This window comes from Rattus rattus, chromosome 7 (assembly GCF_011064425.1).
Source record: "Rattus rattus isolate New Zealand chromosome 7, Rrattus_CSIRO_v1, whole genome shotgun sequence".
In the NCBI taxonomy this organism is placed as follows: Eukaryota; Metazoa; Chordata; class Mammalia; order Rodentia; family Muridae; genus Rattus; species Rattus rattus.
In genome coordinates, this window is record NC_046160.1 from 107,275,567 (window position 1) to 107,297,653 (window position 22,087).

A 22,087-nucleotide genomic window follows, 5' to 3' on the forward strand; every position below is an offset into this window, starting at 1 on the left:
GAAGGCTTTCTATGGATGATTTAGGCACAATTTTGTATGAAAAAGCCCCCCAGGCTCCCCCCCACTGCAGTGCTTGATGAAGGAAATAGTCCTTGCTGGTCAAAACTGTTTTATTCATGGTACATGAGGATGCACACAACTTAATCAGGGTGAACCAGAGCTTAAATGCCTTTTGCAGGAAGGGATGTCCAGGAAGAAAAAGGCTCATTAGCTAAATACTCCTGACTTATCTAAATACTTCATTAGCATGGAGAACTCGAAGTTTTTGTGCTACATGAACAGTTGCCATGGCCCTCTTACTAGGGTGTCATGGTCACATGCTCCATGACAGGATCCTTGTCGGGAGCTAGTTTGAACTCCTGCCATTCTCAATTATGTTCTGAACTTGCTACAACTTAACCAGTTCTTCTGTCTGGTGGCAGGGTCGACTGCCCCACAAGGAACATAACTTTAATTAGCAAAATTAAAATCAAAGGGGGTTTAAAACGACAAATGTCAGTGCAATACAGAACATCACTAGGCATTATTTTGAAAATTTATACTCTGAAAATCTGGAGGGTATATAATAAAGAGTAATGTACAGACACAATTCAATCTCCATCAAAATTCCCGTGCCATTCTTGACATAACTGGGAAGACATTTGAATATTACCAGGCAACAAAAAAAGACCATGACTAACCAACCACATTTAACAAAGAAGGAACACAAGTGAGGTATCACAGTACTTCCCTTTAAACAATAATGCTGCAGGGACATAATCAGACTGATATCAGCATAAAACAAATCGGTAGAGAGATGAAGAGGAAGAAAGTGCCCAAACAATAAACAAAAAGAGCATGACTATAAAATTTGATATTTTTTAATTACTTAAAGAATTAACAAATGGTAGTTGAAAACCTACATTAGATATGAATTACAGAGAAATAAAAATAGATCCATATCTATGTCCTTCATCTTTCATAAAAGTAAATTTAAAGTGAATCAAAGATATGATCAAAAACTGAAAATGTTGAAACTGCAGAAGGAAGAGCTGGGACATGCAAAAATTACCGATTTTGACAATAAATTTGCCAGAATGCCAAGAGCACAAGAGATGGAGTCAAGAATGAAAACGATTTCATAGAATTAACAAATATCTCTACAGAAAAAGGAGCTATCATCAGAGCAAACAGGGACTCCATACACTAGGAGAAAACCTTTTCTAGGTATAGCTCAGAGGACTAATATCTACATTTTTCAAAAGATTATGAAGTTTAATGCTTATTAAACAAAACTTCCAATCAACAAAAGGCTAATGAAATGAACATATGCTTAAAGGAAGAAACAAAAATGTCCTCTAATTATTTTAAATACATCAACATTTTAAAGATACAAAGTCATCAGAGACATTAGCACTTTGACATACTATCTCATTGCCCCTTTTAATATCCATCATAAAGATACCTAGCAACACAGGTTGAAGAGATGGCTAAGTGGTTGAAACTATTCTCTGCTCTTACAGAAGAAATGAGTTATTTCCCAGTGCCCATATCAGGTGACTAATAAGCACTTTGTAACTCCAGCTCCAAGAAACCAAATTCCCTACTCTTCTCCTCATGGGTAATTGCACAAACTTAGTGTATACACATAAAGATGCATACTAATAAATATAAATAAAAATTAAGATTAAAAACTGACAAAAACTCTTTTTTTAAGAGTTATGATTTTTTTATTATTTTTTGGGAAAAAAACAAATCTAACCTATTGGGATTTTTAGTATTTTAGGTCTTTTGTTAAATTGGATATTTTATTTATTTATATTTCATGTGTTATATCTCCTTTCCCGGTTTCCCTTCTGAAAACCCCTTATCCTATCTCCCTTACCCTGCTTATATGAGGGTGTTCCCCCACCCACCCACTCCTGCCTCACTGCCCTAACATTCCTCTACATTGGGGCATCAAGCCTTCATAGGACCAAGGGTGCCATTGATGCCAGATAAGGTCCCTTCAGCTCCTTCAGTCCTTTCCCTAACTCACACATTGGGGTCCCTGTGATTTGTCAATGGTTGGCTTGGTACAATATCCACATCTATATTGGTTAGTATCTTGCAGAGTCTCTCAGGAGACAGCTGTATCAGGCTCCTGTCACCAAGCACTTCTTGGCTAGGGGAGTGATGGAACAAACTAATATAAGCATTTTGGAAATTACTATGAATGCGCGCGTGCGCTCGTGCATGCATGCATGTGTGTGTGTGTGTGTGTGTGTGTGTGTGTGTGTGTCTTTCTATCTGACACTGTGTCTCTGTGTGTGTTTCTGTGTGTCTCCTTCTTCGTGTCTCTCTGTGTGTATGTGTGAGGTGGGGGAGGTATATATGGCCTTGGGTAGTGTGTGGTTCAACTGTGTCTCTCCTTAGCACACGCATGCGCGCGCGCGCGCGCGCGCACACACACACACACACACACACACAAAGTATTCGATGTTCTACCATAGAGCTATTTGCAAGGCCATGTCTATTGCTGATCCATTCATGAACCAAGGAAATAAAACCAGCCAATCTAATCAAGTGCTTAGATAATGAAAACGTGGGACATACATAAAATGAAATTTTAATCATTTGTAAAAAAAAATGAAGTTACAAAATTTTCAGGAAATATATGGATCTGATAGCATAACATTTAGCAAGGTGATTTCCATTACAAAAAAGAAAAATACAATTTTCCATATGCAAAGACTCTCTTATAATATCTTGCACAATCACAGTCACAAACACATGCAAGCACACATGTACACCAACACATTTATGTAGTATGTATGTTCATATGTATGTATGTATTTATGTATGTATGTATGCATGTATGTATGTATGCATGTATAGGTAAGGCCTATGGAATTAGAGTAGACACTAAAAGAGGTGGTAATAAAGAATAGGGTGCAGATGAAAGGAAATGTATGGTCTGATTGAGGAAAATAAATTAGAGTGGATGGAGGATCCAAAGAAGATCTGGAGACCAAAGACATAGGAGAGATGACAAGCAAGGGGAATCTACTAAAATACATTTTTATACCATAATGATTTGTGACACCTTTTATGCTTGTTTAAAAGAAACATAAAAGGTTATAATGAGTTTCTCGAAGACTCAACTCAGCTGTGCTTCAAGTCTGAAAAATGCGGCATATGTAAAGGTTTGAGTTTGCAGAGCTCAAGAGCAGGGTCATGCCCATAGGATCCTCCTCTGATTGATCTTCTTCTAGAAGAAATGTATTATTTTATACAGGATTCTTTGAACTTAATATAAAGTTTAAGTCAAAATTCACAGTGTAGTTGTGGTTTCTAAATCATATTTTGGTCAGTATCTCTGATCAAGAATGAAAGCTCAAAATTTCTTAGAGTACAAATGCACTGTTTTAATATTTAAAGTTCATAAAATGTGGAGTCAATTGGTTAAAATGCAAACTTCATAAAACATTGACTCATGTGTTGAAATGCTTACTGTGTAATTGCGAGGGACTGAGTTCATTATTCTTGCACACATGTATGTATGTATGTATGTATGTATGTATGTATGTATGTAACTCAACATTTCTGAGAGTGAGTGAGAGATAGGTATTTCCTAGGAGCTCTGGCTAAACACTGTATCCAGGGGGTGAGTTCTGGTTCAGTTTCGGTCGCCATCCTTAAAAATAAGCTAGGAAGTGTATGAGGAAGACACTTGACATTAACTTTCGTCTAATGTGCATGTGCACGTGCACATGTGTGTATGCACACACATGCACACATACACGAGTATGTATATGTGCACACACACACAAACACATATACATTGACTTCTTCAGTACATTATAATAGATTTATTTTGTTAGTGAAATTGTTATTATATTCTTGTCACATTATACTACCAGTCCCTTGTTAAAACAAATAACTTTAGAACCCAAAGGAAAGAATTTGGAGGCAAATAAAACCAATTAACAAGACTATCAACAGCTTCAGGCTAGGGCACCAAGATGCGAAGGCAAGCAATTCAGATGAGAGCCAAATAGACATATTTTTTTTAATTTTTATTCTGCAATGTCCTGTTGGACAACTATATTTGTGTAAATGCAATATACCTCAAATACATCAGTGTCTGCTCAGCATTTGCTCACATGCTTAATGTCTGATGAGAAATAACCCCATGGGGAAAAATGATCATGGGACTAGAATTTGAATATCTCCAATATTTCCTAGCTTTGGAACAGCAGCAGATACATCAATGGGAGCACTTCCTTATCCACTAATATACTTATAATTTTGAATCAAATATTACAAGATAGCAGTCTCAACAATACTAACTCTTTTCAATAGAAGAAACATTAAAACACCAGAGAGAGAGAGAGCAGAGGGAGAGAAAGAGAGAAAGGAAGAAAGAGAGAAAGAGAGGAAGGGATGGAAGGAGGGAGGGAGGGAGGGAGGGGGAGAGGGAGAGAGAGAGAGAGAGAGAGAGAGAGAGAGAGAGAGAGAGAGAGAGAGAGAGGAGAGAGAGAACAATATATAGTCCATGGTACACAGAATGAATGACAGACTGCCAGTTCTTGGGAGATAAGCTTTGGAAGCCATCTATGATATTCACCTAATACTCCAGGCTCTGTAGCACAATGAGAGTTATGACGCTACACACAAACACACACTCTCTAATGGTCCTAAGCATTCCTCAGGAGAAAGAAAATCCAGTCATGCACGGTAATGATGTTCCTTAATCAATGGCTTTAGAGGTCTCTGTTATCCCTTCATGCCTAACTTTTTCCTCCTGTACCAAGGTTTCCTTAGATAAGCTCACACAGATAAGTAATTAATTGTCAGTTTTTGTCTTAATATGAACTTCTCAGGAAAATTTAACATGAGTTTATATGCTAAAATACCTACTATATATTTCAAGGGAGCAGAGTTCAAATACAACCCTAGGACAGAACATTGTTTGAGACATTTTTTCAGAAACTGAAAGTTAAGATCTGCTTTTGCAAAGGCACCAGTTTCTGAATATATTAAAATAGGTTGATGAGAGTCTCTCCCAACATATGACTTCCATTTGTGTTGTAACCCTACCACCAAAGGTGACAGTCAGAAATAAATGAGATTGCACATGGTTTACGGTAACATTTTTACATTTATTATTCACTTTACACCACAATATCAGCCTCCCCTCTCTTCCCAGTCCTCCCCACACTGACCCCCTTACCTCAATTGCTCCATCCCCCTTTTCTCCGAGGAGGGTTTCCCCATCTCAGAGATAAGACCTCTTAAGTACCTTGCAAGCTGACATACAATCAAATACATACCCTCTTCGAGCCTAATGACTTTAATGGATAAGTGAAATTAATTTTGATGAGAAATAGTTGACACAGGTTTGAAGTGTCTTGCTACTTTACTTGGTTGTATTTCAACTCTACAAGTACTCATTGTTATTCTTCTTACCAGGTCAAAGTTTGGTTTCTGTAATGAACACTAATGAAGTTGAATCATATCATTGAAGAAACTTACTCAAGGTATTTATTATGCATTAAGACGCCCTACGTAATTAATAAGGAAAATTGTCAACCTTGCCATCTAAAGCAACAATTTCCCTTTAAGCGAATACTTCAGATTTTTATCTTACAGTAAATTAGAAATAATTTTCTATCCACAATTAATTCACTTATTTTCATACAAAACTCCAAAAAGAAGTATTTTCATAGTAAAGTTGATTCATGAAACATATTAAACTTCACAGTCAGAAAAGTGGCACTAAATCAATGGTGACTGTCTGCTTGACTAGTCAATAATTTTCAATAAATATAATTCAAATGGTTCTCCCAAAGGAGACTATCACGTTCATGCTGAGTCTCTCCTTAGGCACTGGCGTTACCAAAGGAATAGTTGTCTCATTAATTTGGAAAGGCAAACAAACCAAGAATCATGTACTCATGAAAAATGCTGCTTTGCACTGGTTTTACTAGCTAGTTGTTACTTACAGAGGCTGAATTCAAATGAGAACATGTAAGGAATAGAAAAATATAGAATAATTGAGTTTAAGCAATGAATACACTCGTCTATATATTAAAATCCCTAGCACACCAGAACAGCATCGCAGCCCTATTATCAAACACCAAATAACTTTGTATTTCACTCTTCCATTCAGACACTCAGTCAACTTTGGCCAATTGTTAGTTTAAAATATGAACAAAGCTTCATAAACAGTTCTTATCCAGTCAGAAAAGTTTTAAACTTTTTCGTAAATTTGAGAATTGATAATATATATATATATCTTAAAACAATGTTATTCTTAAATATGTAGTGAAAAGCAACATTTTTTTAGAAAAAAAAATGGAATTACAGGGACTGGAGAAGGGGTTTGGGGTTTTGCTGTTCTTTCAAAGGACAAGATTTATTTCTCAGTACACATTTTAGGTGTCACATAACAACCTCTTATCCCAGCTCCAGGGAAGTTAAGTGTGTGTGTGTGTGTGTGTGTGTGTGTGTGTATGTGTGTGTCTGTGTGTGTGTGCATTAATATATGTATATAAACATAAGTGTATACATATATATTAATTAGATAATTATGTATGAGGTCTAAATCTTTAAACATTAGTTATTAAAACTCAATGCCTCTTTCTACATTTATATGGCCACTATGGATATTTTGTTGAGGTGCACACTAAGATCACACTGTAGATATTTGCATTTAAAAGTTGCACATCAAGAGCAGAACGTGTTGGGGTAGACAAAAAGAAAAAGAAGAGGGCTTTTCTACTTAGCTAAACATTAGAAATATACCACGTACAATTCAGCAGATGGTATTCTTCCATTGATCCATAGTTATAAATAGTAGGAAACATAGATAGATCTTAGTAGTATTGGGTTCTTTCTGAGAGGTAATTGAAGAATTATTCAATGCAGAGTGCTGAAGATGGCCCAGAGGATAAAACTGTTTGCTGCACAAGCCAAGAAAAGTGAGTTTGCATCTTGAGTCTTTTGGTGCAAGGGTCCCTGTCCTTTACACGTGTGCTACTGTATCTCGGTCTCTGTGTCTCTGTTTCTGTGTCTCAGTCACTGTGTCTCAGTCTCTATCACACAAACCTACATACACAGATACAAAGTAAATAACAAAAAAATGGAAGTTTTATTGCTGCTAATTTTTGAAGTCTTCGATTATAGATGATATGGTGTGTTCGGATGTACAAGCTCATTTGCATGTGCATGGTGAAGATGGCAGATGGCATCTGGTGTTTTTCTCCATCCACTTCCACTTTGTTTACTGTGGCATCTCCTCATGCTCAAAGAAAGGGCTTGCAGATTTATGTAGTCACACTAGCTTAATTGCCCCGAGAACCTTTATCCCCAATTCTTAGAGCGCTGGGATTGCAGAAGGACCCATGTTCGCCTGTCCTTTCAGGTGTGGGCTGAGCCTCTGACCTCCAGTGATTACACTTGATCCACACACTTCATTCACAGAGCCAACGCAGGAGCTTTAATTTTTGTTCTTTTACAATCCTTAGTTTAGTACCTATAGAAAGTGCAATGGAAATCAATCCAGCCATCGCAATCGCAAACCCACAAGATACTGTAGCAGACTGCAGACAGCTTGGTACCCATTTAAGTTTACGTATTTGGCAGAAGGAATATTATTTAGGCTTCCCAGTCACTCTCCATGCTACATTTTAAAACGATAGATATCACATGACTCACTCTCCCGCTTTCATTGCCCTCTCGGCTAGTCTAAAGAATTGGGATCCATATGTATGAAAGTCTGTTCCTTTTACTATTGAAGTAGGCTACATACTGTTTACACAGCAGTTAGGGGGTGCTGGAAAGAGTGGATTATTTTAAACGCTTATACAGCAAAACAAACCAACAGTCTGTCCCTCTGAGAAGGAAAGTACCAAATGTTTGCTGCTGGTAAATGGATGTGCTCTGAAGCCTTCCCATGAGTTTGCTTTGACAGATGTCTGCTGATGGACATTTGCACAAAAGTCTCCGGAATGCCTTATTTTCTACCCAGTGTCAGTTGGCACATTGCTTTCTTATACCTTCTGTGTTTCCATTAAATTAGGCTGGAAACAAAGACTCCTATTTACTGAGCAAATTCTTCTCTTTGTGAAATGGTGAACAATTACGACCATTACCCTGTCAGCCATTTCTATCTGCTCAATTAACAGCAGCAGCAGCAACAACAAAGGAAAGCCTTCCACACTACTCTCTGAAGCCCAGTTACTCCAAGTGGAGTCTGCCCTTGGCATAGAAGAGTGTGAAAATATCTAATCAACATGGGGAGAAGGAGGGGAGAAAGGCCATTCCTTTGTAACTTTTATTAGGAACCCGAGAAAATCAACTGTGTTCTGTACATCGTTGGAAAATGTAATGTCCACACCCCAAGGAAGAATGTCCCATGACTTACAAAACAAAATCAACATGAATATTAAAGAGGTAGTAGGAAAGCATGTTTGGATGAATTAGCATCAAATAAACAAGTAATCCATGGTATAGTGTTTATTTTAGCTAATTCTTTAATATCAATGTGTTCCAGACATTTTCCATTCCACAAAGAGGAAAGAAGTTAATAATAAAAAAATTGCCATAGTTTCTAATATTTTTCGGAGGTATTCTTTTGAAAGAAATATTAATTAATTCCTTGCAAATTTTAGACAATGTATATTTGATCATATTCATCCTCTATCCTTGCTCCTAACTCCTGCCAGATCCAATCCACCAGTCTGTCCCCCACGGGTTCATTCTCTCTTATTTATTTATGTTTTTTAGTAAACCATCAATTCCAGTTTCTGTTATCCATGTATTCCTGGGTATGAGGCCATCTATGGGAGCATGGTCAACTTACAAGTAGTCAAAGCTTTAAAAATATCTATTTTCAGTGAAAGAAACAGTTGACAACTTTAATGTTCAAATACCTTTGTAGTATATAATGGATAATTTGATCATTTTTGTTATGATACATCTTTAAGGTTTGCTTGGTTTTGCTAGAAACTTAAGAAAAATTATCTAATTTCTAGAGGTTATCAAGTTTTATTACATGAGTTTCTGGCACAAATATTAACGGCATTTCAACATGCAAACAAACAAACAAAACTCTTTTCCTAAGATGCTCTTGAGTGTTTACATCTCCTCGGTTAGGAAAGGAAACTTGTGAACCTCTTCCATTCCATACTTGAATGATGACTAGTTAGCTTGGTCTTGTACATCTTGTACAAGTAACAGCATCTACTATGATTTCATGAGTGCAGTGGGTCTTCCTTAACCAGAAGACATGTTTTACTCCAGGCCAACCTGATATCTGCCTCTTACTTTCTTCTTCCCCACAATCATTAATGGTCCCTCAATTTTGATGAGTGGGAATGAGATAGATAGATAACCCATTTGTGGTTGAGCATATCACTATTTCTTATACTCTATATTTCAGTGTATTGTGAGTTAGTGTTTTAGCCATGATCCACTCTACAGAGAAACTTCTCCTATGAGATCTAAAAGACCCACTAAATCTGACACAGGGCTTCTCCATCCTTTGAAGTATCAGGAAACATTCTAAAGATGCATTTAAAAATACTAGATACCAAAAATTAAAGCACTCTGTTCAGATGTTACTTTATTAAGTATGACTTAATTAATAACACATATATCATTCATAGAAAAGTTTCTTTGCAAATTTTAAGCATGATTACTTATTATTTAATTATCACATAATACATGTTTTTAAATCTATTTTACTTGGGAACCATGATGCACACATCAGGTGGAGAATACATAATAGAAGTCAATTTGATGACTATCAGCATCTAGTTACTATGCTTTAAAATAGTAAGCAAAACACTTGTTCAAAAATATTAGTACAAGTAAACACATGATTATAATTAATACCACATTATCTTAAGTTGATTTAATTGACTTTTAAGGGTATAACAACAATGGAAACTTGGAGATGACTACTAAATGCATTCAAATGTTAAATACTAATTTATTTCTACATAATTATGACAGTTTAAATTGGTAATTGACCAAAAGGATTGAAAAAACAATAGAACTGTTTAGGGCACAATACTTTCAGATTAAATTATAGTGGAGTCCGTATGCAATTATATTGACATGCTAAGGGTTTGGTAACTGTTTTGAGGTGAAAAAGTATACTTTGGGTGAAAAGGAAGTAGGAATGTATGCTAAACTGAATGGACATTAAAACAGAACAAAACACCTTAAGCTCTGTTTTTCTGTAGTTTATTTGTGTTTTTAGAAACAGGCTGATCCTGTAATGACTTTGTGTTTCACAAATCAAAATAAACCTCTTACAAAGCAAGAAAATGTTTTCTGAATAATTACGTTCACTGATAGCCACCCGAAAAATGTTTCTTTAGGATTTTAGTTTTTGTTTCAATGACTATGAAAATATTTTATTAGAAACCTACATTCCTTATACAAATAACAATTGTTTATTAAAGTTATAAAGCAAATAACTATTCATTGCTTTCATTGAATTTACTTGATTAGACCTGGTATATGTTTTCTGAGAAAGAATACAAATGAAGATTTATTTCTCATGGAATTTGGGGCAAAAGGGACCTAGGGTTTCTTTGCATAGCCTTGGCTTTCCTGGACCTATCTCTGTAGACCATGCTAGCTTTGAACTCCCAGAGAGTGTCTCTTAAATTGTGGGGTTAAAGGTGTGAATCACCACACCCCTGCTCTCACGGATGTTAAAACACATTAAAGGTATTTTATTGAGTTTCTTGCTTTTTATATGTTTGTTTGTTTCGTTGGTTGGTTGTTGTAATTTCTTACACTCTGTTAATTCCATAGAAGATAAAATGTAAGTATGAAAGTAATATGCATCGTCAGATCAATATATAAATGAAAGTGTGATAATGCCACATAGAAAAAAAATGGATTCAAATAAAAAATTAACTATGGTCAGTTAGAAAATCATAGACAGAACTTAGAAAAAACTTATGAATGAAAAGACGTATAACACAGAGAGTCTCAATTATCAACAAAAGAAAATGTGTATAAGTTCTTATCCCATGGGGATCCCCTGAGTCAAAGCACGTGAATATGGAGAAAGGCTATGCCGTGTACTGATTATAAATGTGGAAAAGAATGTAGAGCAACTCTCATGAGATGAAATAGAGAATTGAATAATTTAAAAGTGAGTAAAGTGAAATTTAAACAATATGAAGAAAATAATTGTATATTAATTAAAATGTGTCATATTAATTATAATTATAGCCATGTTCATAGTTGAATGTGTTTTGTCATCACTCCATAAGATATTAAATGCTCTATAAGAATTCTGGGAGGAAAGAGACATGCATAATGGTCCAAGAATTAAGAACCTTGTCTGGATGCTGTGGAGGCGCTTGCCTTAAGTCATCACTCAGGGAGCAGAACCTGGAGAGTCTCTGAGTTCACGGCCAACTTGGCCTACAGTGGGAGTTCCAGGACAGCCTGAACAGCTACACAGGGAAACTCTGTTGCAAAAAAACTACAGAGAAAAAGTAAAAGCAGTCCACACAGTGCTGCAATTCAAAAATGAGCATCCCCCTGTCTGGTCTCCACACACACACTTCATGCACATGAAACACAGCTATAAATGCTGGAAAAACACTCATGCAGAGAAAATATAAATGAAGAAAAACTAATTTATTTTCAGGAAAAGAGAGGTTCAGAAGCTTGTGTACGTAATCCTCGTACTAGATATTCTAAGATAGAAAGATCAGCAAGAGGCTAAGCCTGCTTTCATTTCCTCAAAGCCCTGTACTATGTGCAGGACGCTGTCTCCAGAAATCTATATCTATCTATCTATCTATCTATCTATCTATCTATCTATCTATCTATCTATCTATCTATCTCATACATACATACATACATACATACATACATACATACATACATACATCTTAAAATAAATTTCAGATGGAAAGAGAATTGCAGGCAACACTTAACCTGCAATTTATTTGAAGTGAGAAGTAGGGAGACATGTGCCCTGCATTGCACAAAGATTGTATTCTTCAAATACTATTTTTTTTTCGAGAAAGAGGATAAATCATTGTCAGTGCAGCACAAAAGGCCAAGAGCCCTTAAGAGTCAGTGTATCTGTCTTCTGCACATCCTAACACAATCTAAGTCCATGAGACAGTGGGAAAGCTGCTACCTTTCCTGGGTGGTACACACACTCAGAGTGTAAGTTTCACTCTAGACCTTTGTAGGGACATGCAGTGAGGTCAGAACTTGACCTAGAATTACATGTGTTTTTCCTATGCTTTTGGCCCATTTCATTAGCCTTTTCCCCAACCTATGGATTCTCTTTGCTTCCCTTAAGAATTTGCCCTTTTTATATACACAAAAGATACTTCACCATGCCACAAAACAGTTGTTATCTATGTTTAGAGCAGTTTTATTTGTAAGAGCCAGAAACTAGAAACAACCTACATGTCCCTAAACTGAAGAATGGATAAAGAAACTGGTTCATCTACACAATGAAATGTTATTCAGCTACTAAAAACACAAGCATGAGTATTGCAGGAAAATGTAAGGAACTTGAGAGTATCATCCTTAGTGAGATAACCCAGTCCCAAAAGGACATTTGGTGTGTACTCTCTTATAAGTGGATATTGTCCATAGAATATGCAGTACCCGTGCTACCCTCCACAGACCCAAAGAAGCTAAACACGAAGGAAGGCGAAGCAAGGATCCTTGAGTCTCACTTAGAAGGAAGAATTATATAGACATAAGAGTCCGGTGGAGGAGTGAACTTAGTAGAAGAGGGGATGGGGAGGGGAATGGGAGTGCATTCGGGATCAGGTGTGGGGGATGGACAGGAGGGATCACCAGATGAGCATGAGAATGAATGTAAACCTGCAGTTGTCAGCGGTAGGGAGTACATCCAGGGCGAGACAGAGACGTGCACAAAAATTAGTGGGAATGACCTTAGCTGTGACTCACAGAATCGGAGATACGGAACCCGAAGAGTCTAAAGACTGTAGCCAGGCAGCAATCCCAGTGAAGTGATAGGGACACCAACCCACCCCCAAAACTTTCCACCCAAAATTTATACTGACTACAGGAAATTCAGGAAGAACAGATGGAGGAGAGAGTGAGGGAAAGGACAACCAAAAACTGGCCCTACTTGAGACCCATCCCATGTGTTGTGTTTATGAAAAATAAAAGAGTCGGGTTATGTTTTGTAGTTCCAGGCTGAGGACATCCCTTCCCCGTCACGTACCAGCCACACAAGAGATGTAAGATAGGACGTAATTTATTTAGGGCATGGGAATGGGAGTTGAAAAGGGTAGGAGAGAGAGAGAGGAGAGAGAGAGAGAGAGAGAGAGAGAGAGAGAGAGAGAGAGAGAGAGAGAGAAAGAGAGAGAGAGAGAACACATGGAGGTGGCTGGGGGATGGGCAGACAGGGGGAAAGGAGTCAGAGAGAGCAGGGAGTCAGAGAGAATAAGAAAGTAAAGAGAGTAAGGAGGGAGTAAACAGCTGATTTTATAGTAAGATAGGCCTACGTGGCTAATGCCAGGTAACTGTTGTGTGGCGCTTAGAAGGAACGCTAACTCCATGGACTAGGACCAATCCTAGTATTAATGATACTCTATTATGCTCGCAGAGAGGAGTCTAGTCACTATGTCTGCCCTCTGAGAGGCTCCACTGACCAACTGACTCAGACAGTGGCAGATTCCCATAGCCAATCTGTGGAAGGGGCTTGGGGAATCTTATAGAAGAATAGGAGGAAGGATTGCAAGCCCTTTAGGGATACAAACTCCACAGAAGGACCAGCAGAATTAACTAACCTGGACTCTTCGGGGCTCTCAGAGAGTGAACCATCAACCAAAGAACATACGTGGGCTGACTTAGGTCCCCCTGTATGTAGTTAACAGATGTGCAGCTTCGTCTTCATGTGGGTTCTAATCAACTGGAGCTGAGGCTACTCCAAAAGCTGTTGCCTGTCTGTGGGATATATTCTAGCTGGGCTGCCTTGTCTAGCTTCAGTGGGAGAGGATGAACCTAGCCTCACAGAGACTTAATGTGCCAAGGTGAGTGGATACATAAGGGGGACCCCACTTGCTCAGACGAGAAAGGGGTTTGGGGGAAAGATTGTGTGAGGGGGTGACTGGGAAGGGTGCAATGAGAGGTTAAAAACTGATGAGAGGATATAAACTGATAATGATAATAAGCATAATAATGGTAGTTAATATTCATAACAGTCAAAGTCAGACTAATATATGACATAATCTTGAGGTGCCCTAGTCCCTAATGCCTGATTTGACACCAGTGATATCAACTGTCTGTAGTGTCATTACTGTATTGGTTACTTACCAACTAATAACTTAGTAACTTAGTTGAAACCTTTGATTTTAAAATTGACTGTGACAATATAAAATAAATTGCACTTTTCAATTGTTATTTTACTTTGTGTTCCCTTTGCAGAGTAGGAGGAGTGATGCCCAAGGGTTGGATATAATAAGGAAAGCTTCAGTGTTCCATTTTGGGGAAAAGCCACTATTACTATTACTATTACTATTACTATTACTATTACTATTACTATTACTATTACTATTACTACTAGTACTAATACTCTTACTTTCCTTATAATTAAGAAAGGAAAAGGATTATACATGTTTAACACTACAGGATATATTAGAAGAATGGCCATATTTGTAAAACCTTGTCTAGTACATTAACATAATTATTCTCTAGTATTGTATTTATTACTTTCAACATTTACTCTATTAGTTTATTAATTAAACTTTATTATGCACTCATAAATGTATAGAAATAAAACATTGAACATAGCAAAACACAGTTTTGCCTTTTTTAAAATCTCATCACATGCACAACTGACTCCCTTAGAACCTGTTCTCTGGCCACTGGGTGTCTCTAGACTATCTGGTGTTTTCAGTTTTCTTGACTTATTTTCTTACTGTGATTACTTCCCTCCATATGATTGCTTTAGAAATGTGAAGGGGAAGTTTCTGGTTGTGTCGTGTGATGCAGACTCACAGGTGTTTTGCTGAGGTAAGACCTGTGGGAAGACAGGTGATATTTGGAGTATAAATAGTGCTACACAGTGACTGGGCAATGAGCTGTTGGCCTTGCGTCTTCGCTGATCTTCATTTCAGTGACAGAGGCGTGGCTGAGAACTTCTCCTGGCGACTCAGCTGTTTCTGGTGGTTCCCGCTGACATGTGCCAATTTGGAAGAGGCCTGGCTCTTTCTGCCGGATGATGCCACTGATGCTGATTCCTGTTTGATGTTCTATACTACTAAACTGGACTGCGGGTATTGTGACAGAGATTAAAATCACTCCCCCGCTTACAAAACAAAACAAAACAAACAAACAAAATACTATTCCGAAACAGGTCTACATCCCCTTGTCCTAGTACCATCTTTTCTCCACTACCTTTGGACAATGGGCCAAAAGGGGAGAGGTATCAGTGCGTTTAAAAACCCTCATTAAAGTAGGTTTTAAAAAATATAATCCTATAGGATTGCATTCTGTTCTCCCGTAATTTCTCAGTTAGAAGTTGTTCAGGTCATGATTTTCAGCCTTCCTCTTCCTAATGCATACACATATGCTGTTTATAATGTCCCTTAAGCACAGTCAGTAACCTAGAAGGTATATTATATTGTATTTTCATATACAGTCAGTTCAAAAGGTTTCCTGATTTAGCTTGTGAGTAACACACTTCCCTATTTATGTTCTATACATTTGGAGATTGTCATTCTCTTTCAGTTTGGATATTTGCCATTAGTTGCGTTATACTATGGGAAATATTGTGGCATTTCTGATTTTACAGTCTTTTTAAATACGCTGGGTGTCTTTTGAAAGATACTCTGATGATGTTTGAAATACACTTGGTGATATTTGAGTACTAAACACAAGTTAATGACTTTTTATGCTGCTATTTTATTATGAATTCCTAAGAATAGAGTTCACAAATTAAATTAGTTTGGTTATTTTAAAGCATTTTTATAAAGAACATCAGTTTTACTAAGGCTGTAACTTCCTTTTTCATTATGTTTTGTAACATTTTACTGTAAAACTTTTTTTCTCTCAAATCATGTCTTCCTGCTATATCCACTTCCTTCCTTTGAGCAGAATCTCAGGGCATATTCTTTCTCAACCTTGTATTTCATCCTATATAACTTTATATAAAATTTAGGCTTCTTGTATGCAGCATATAGGTGCCCTGACCTCTCCTTCTTCTGTTGGACATGACCCGATTCTTACTGGACCATCTTGTTCTTGTGATGGGCTACGTTATACATCAGGATCTTAGATTGGAGGTTGATCTGGGTCATAATCAATGCTCTTATTTCATCCTTAGTTTTAAATTTACAAGAGTATCCAAAGTCACAATGCTTTTTATTGTGTCTTTACACGCAACAGTCTTAGACACATTCTATCAACAATGCCTGCCCTGATAGGCTGACCTTACCTCCAAGGTCCTATTGTAGCCATAGCTCTAATCAAATTTGTTTGCCTGGACAAATGATGTAGAACTCTCAAGACTTTTTATTGTTTTTTTTTCAGACAATAATTTCCTAACTCTGTCCAATGGTTAGAAACCTCAACTATCATTTAGAATCCTAATTTCAAGGCTTTGATGGTCTGTTGATCAAATTAATATAGATATTTGTGTTAAATGAAGAATGGTTTCTCTAGTCTTATCCTATTTGAACTTCCTTGTGAATAATTAATAATAGTATATAAGCATGCATGTATGAGTGTACATTTATATTAGATATCTTATAGCGAAGGAGAATCTATGTGCAAATGTTATATTTTCATGTAGAAATGAGATATCTCTTCTTAGGCATGTTGTGTGCTAACTGAGACGATGTCAGTTGAGTTGACTTTTGTTTTGATATCATATGCACACTTTAGCTCAGGAGAAGATTTCGAATCCCTGAACACACTTTTCATTTTAGAATTGGGCTTTTAGAATTGGGCTTTTAGAATTGGGCTGAGAGTTTAGAGGTATTCCCATATATACTCCTAAATACATAAATATAATCTGTCCCATTCTTATGTTACTTCTATATGTTTTCAGAGTTAAGCATTTGATACTACATAACTGACTAGTGGTCCTCTTTCCTGAGGAGACTATGCCTCTGGCTCTCACCATTCCTTAGATGCTCATAGCTCGTTTAGGATTGAAGCATTCTAAGACTTTTCAGTCCACATTGGTATGCCTATTGGTGGCATCCTTGTTCATCTCCTGCTTTGCACTCTAGGAGCTAGATATGGAAGAGAGAGGTGATGTCAAACTCAGAAAGACTTAAATCATATCTGCAAATACGCTGTTAAATGCAGAATATGCTGGAGGGGATAGGGCAGCTCTGATGGTTTGAGGTCCATTCAGGTCTTAGATGAGTCCTTGTTAGCGAAGTCTTGACAAAAGCAGAAGCAGTGAGAGTCAGTCACTATTAACTATTCTTATGCTGCAGCCATTTCCAGAGGGGAGGCCCTCGTTTCTCCTATCCCACTACAGGGCAGAAGTCAACAGGCTGTTTTTCGCTTCAGTAAGTAGATAACTTCAGAGTTGACAAATAGCAGGTTGCCATTTGTCCTGTGGTCTCTATTCATCTCTGTCTTTAGTATGCTTCCTGCTATAACTGCGAATTTTCTGAACCTGGATGTCAAGACTCCAATACTCACTAAGAAAAAAAAATAGTACAGTGGGCAAGGGTGAAGACGATTTGAAAAATCAGCCCAGTGCTTGATGCACATGACCTGCGAAAGAACGGGTCCCCAATTGCGTGTTTTCCTTTTTTTATTTTTTAATTCCAAGTGATAAGTTTTGAAGATAAGAGCATCTTAGGCATTGCTTGTTTAAAATATTTGCTGGAGATATAAAAATAACAGGCAAAAGCCCGTGGGCTCAGCAGAATCATTAGTGTGAAATGATGTACCTGGATCCGAAAACACGTCCAAACACAATATGGAATACAAGCCAATTCCCAGCAGTTTGAATTTATTATTTATGATGCCAGTTAAACAAGGCTAATGCACGCTGCAGAAGTGGGTACAGCAGCTCTGCAATATTAGTAGAAATTAGTCAGATGTTACCAGCTCGATACAAAGTGAATTTGCAAAGGTTCAGCAAATGACAGTTTGGCTGAGTTAACATGACAGTTGAAAGCATTCAAGCTGTTTCAGTATTGGCAAGTGGGTTGAGAACCAAAGTCAGCATTTATCAGTGTTGGAAGGAAATTAAACTGAGAGCTGGGAGGAGCAGTAATGAGCTGCAACGTTTTACCTTCAAGCAGAAATGTCCCCAACTTCCTCTTACTCCTCTCTAATCGGGCCCTGATTAGATTCAGGAAGAGAGGAAAAACAAAAAACAAACAAAAAAAAAAACAAAAACAAAACAAAAAGAACTCTGTAAGGGTGACCTTCTTTGTATTGTATGAATACTTCTCTAGTTAGCGTCCTTTTCTAAAATTGGGTGCCCTAGGAATACCTCTGGCATTATGTCACACCTTACAGGCTACTTATTATGTCACTTTCCCAATGGTATGATATAAAAGAATCTTGATGCACAATATGTTCTTGACTAGTAAATTATACTGCCACCAAAAATGCTGAAAAGAGTATTAATTTTTAAATGTATAAGGTCTTCATCATGAATATATTAATGATAAAATTTACAAATTCTTAAGCATTAAAACACTATTTTATATTAGAAATTAAATAACAGATCAAGAAACAGAGAACGTGCAAATATTCAAACATTCTAAATAAGGATGAATTAGTTTATCTATCTAAAACTTCTTTCTGGGAACTATGTATAATTAATATTTTGAGAGATGTAGAATATTTTTGAGACTTTGATGAAAAAAAAAGCAGTAAATTCCAATGGCAAGAGCAACCTGAGGAAATCCATACTTACCTATGACTAAGTGATTTCTGCTTGTTTACTTCCAACCCCTGCCCCATCTCTGTTACACCCTCCCTTTTGTATTCTCTCCACCCCTGTACTGGCTGCTTTTGTGTGTCAACTTTACACAAGCTAGAGTTATCACGGAGAAAGGAGACTCGCTTGTGGACATGCCTTCATGAGCTTCAGCACTTTCTCAATTAGTGATCAAGGGGAGAGGGCTCATCTCATTTGTGAGTGGTGCCATCTCTGTGGTGGTGGTCCTGGGTTCTATAAGAAATCAAGCTGAGCAAGGCAGGGGAAGCAATCCATGGCCTCTGCATTAGCCCTTGACTCCAAGTTCCTGTCCTGACTTCCTTTGGTGATGAACAGCAATGTGGAAATGTAGGCTGAATTCACCCTTTCTCCCCCAACTTGTTTCGTGCTCATGGTGTTTTGTGCTGCAATATAAACTCTGACTAATACAACCCCGAACTACATCTGCTCTTGTCTGGTTCTTCTCACAGTAAAAATAAGGGGAGAGACAGTAATGTCTGTCATCCTAGCAATTATTTATTAGAAACAAGAAGATCAAGTATTTAATTCATTTAACTCTAGCCTCAGCTCCACAGTCAGTTCCAAACTATCCTAAGATATTTGATATTCTTGTCTCAAAGAAAGAACAAAAGAAAAGAAAACTAACAGAATCCATGATCCTTTCCTTGTGTAGTGTTTGTTCAGTCACTGACGAGTAAATAACAGGAGCCTCAAGAATGGCTGAGTTTCAGTGCATATAGACACAATATTGTTGTTTGGAATATAAGTCTCTGGAACCTGTATGTAAATACATATGAGTTAGACAAAAGTGCATATTAGAAATAAAACTTTGGCTCAATTTATTTTATTGAATAAGTTTTTAATTCACTCTGTATTCAGATCTTAGCTTCTCCATCTTCTCTTCTTCCCATCCCTCCCTCTCAACCCACCCCCCACATCTCTCCTATCCCCTGACAAAAGGAGAGGCCTCCCATGGACATTAACCAACCTATGCACATTTAAATCTAGCAATACTAGGCACATCCCCTTCTGAGGTTAGTCAAGGCAGGACAGTTAGGGGAAAGACTCCCAAAGGCAGTCAGTGTAGTTAGAAACAGCCCCTACTCCCATTTTAAGATTGCCACATGCAGACCCAGCTACACAACTGCTACATATGTGCAGAAGGCTTAAGTCCTGCACAGTTTCCGATTGGCAGCTTCTTTTCCACGAGCACCTCATGGGCCCAGCTTTGTTCACGCTGTAGGCTTTGTTGAAACCTCGGCCTCACACAATCCTTCCTCTCCATTTTCTACAGTATTCCCTACATTCCACTCAATGTTTGGCTGTGAATCTCTGCATCGACTTCTAACAGTTGTTGGGTGAAGTCCCATTGGCTAGCCTTAGGGTAGGTTTTTGTTTGCAAATATAGCAGAATACCATCAACGGTGTTGCTAGTGGGCTCCCTCTCATGGAATGGGTCTCAAGCTGGTTGCCCTGGCCACAAATTCTGCGTCATCCTCCCACTCTTACCTATCTTGTTGGCAGCCTCACTGTGGTCTAAGGTTTTGTGACTGCATTGGTTTTCTAATCACGCCATTGCAAGTCTCGTGTAGTTAGGATTATAGGCCCTTTGCGGCTCCATCTCACCCCTTGTATGGAGTCGTAGCTAGAGCCACCCTTATAGATTACTGGGAGTCTCAAATGTCCTGAATCTCTCAAATCCAGGTGTCCCTCTCCGTACTACCTCTGCCCTTCTCTCCATCTCATTCCTTCTATTCCCATACCCACCCTACCACCCACACAGTCCTTTCCTGACAGGAAGTGTACTCTACCATATCTTGAGGTTGAAAGTTTGTTTTATTCGATATTAGAATGGTTATTTTAGGTTGTTTTGTGGGTCCATTTGTTCAGAGAATCTTTTTCCTAGCCTTTTACTCTGAAGTAATGTCTATATTTTTTATATTGAGATGTGTTTCTTTTATTCAGCAGAATGATAAATCCAGTTTTCACATTTTTTTGATAGTTTGTGTCTTTTTATTGAGGAATTGAAATCATTGATGTTGAAAGTTATTAAGGAGGAATGATTATGGATTCCTGTAGATTTGATGGTGCTGGCAATAGTGTGTGTGTGTGTGTGTGTGTGTGTGTGTGTGTGTCTGTCTGTCTGTCTGTCTGTGTTTGTGTTTCTCTTCTTTTGTGTTGGTAATGTCAAATCATTTGTTTTCTATATTTTCTTAGGTATAGTTAACTTCCTTGAGTTTGAACTTTCCTTCTAATATCTTTTGTGGAAATGGACTTGGGGTCAAATATTATTTAAATGGGTTTTATCGTGGAATATCTAGATTTCTACATCTACAATGATTAAAAGTTTTCTTGAGAATAGTAGTCTGGGCTGGCATATGTGGTCTCTTAGAGACTGCAAAGCATCTGTCAAGACCTTTCTGGCTTTTAAAATCTATGTTGAGAAGTCAGTTATAATTCTAACATTTTTAAAGTTACTTGGTGTTTTCTCTTGTGGTTTTTCATCTTTCTTTTCTCTGTACATTTAGTGTTTTGTTTATTGTATTGTAGCAGGGTTTTCTTGTGTTTTTTGTCCAATCTCTCATGTACTGGAAATTTCTTCGACATTTAAATGAATTTCTTTCTTTAAGTTAGATAAATTTTATTTCATGATTTTGTTGAAAATTAATTTCTGGACCTTTGAACTTGGAATCTTCCCTTCCATTACTGTTACTAATAACCAGGCTTAATAATCAGTCTATTGAGACCTGCTAATAATATATATATATATATATATATATATATATATATTATATATGAGAGAAAGAGAGAGAGAGAGAAGAGAGAGAGAGAGAGAGAGAGAGAGAGAGAGAGGAGAGAGAGAGAGAGAGAGAGGATTTCTAACATTTTTAGAAATTTGGGTCTTTTGCAGGACAGTCTCCCAACTACTCAGTCCTGACTAATCCTGGGTTACATCTCAACAACTGGCCAGGTCTACCCCTCTGCACTGCTCTGTTCCACCTGCCGACCTTCATGTCCACTGGGACCTCCTGCCTGAAATTTTCTCCCAGAGTCCCTATCTTTGCCTGGAAGTTCCGCTCTCCACTCTCCACTTTGCTGTTAGCATTAAGATATTTATTAAAGCCAACCACATTCATTTCTAGATTCCCTTAGGCAGGTAAGGAAGGAAAAATA

The 22,087-nt window shown here is 37.5% G+C and overlaps 1 pseudogene; it reads right to left on the bottom strand.

The window, feature by feature from the left end:
- Positions 1-15,054: 15,054 nt before the first annotated feature.
- LOC116906176 overlaps positions 15,055-22,087 on the bottom strand; it is a 143,142-nt pseudogene continuing 136,109 nt past the window's right edge.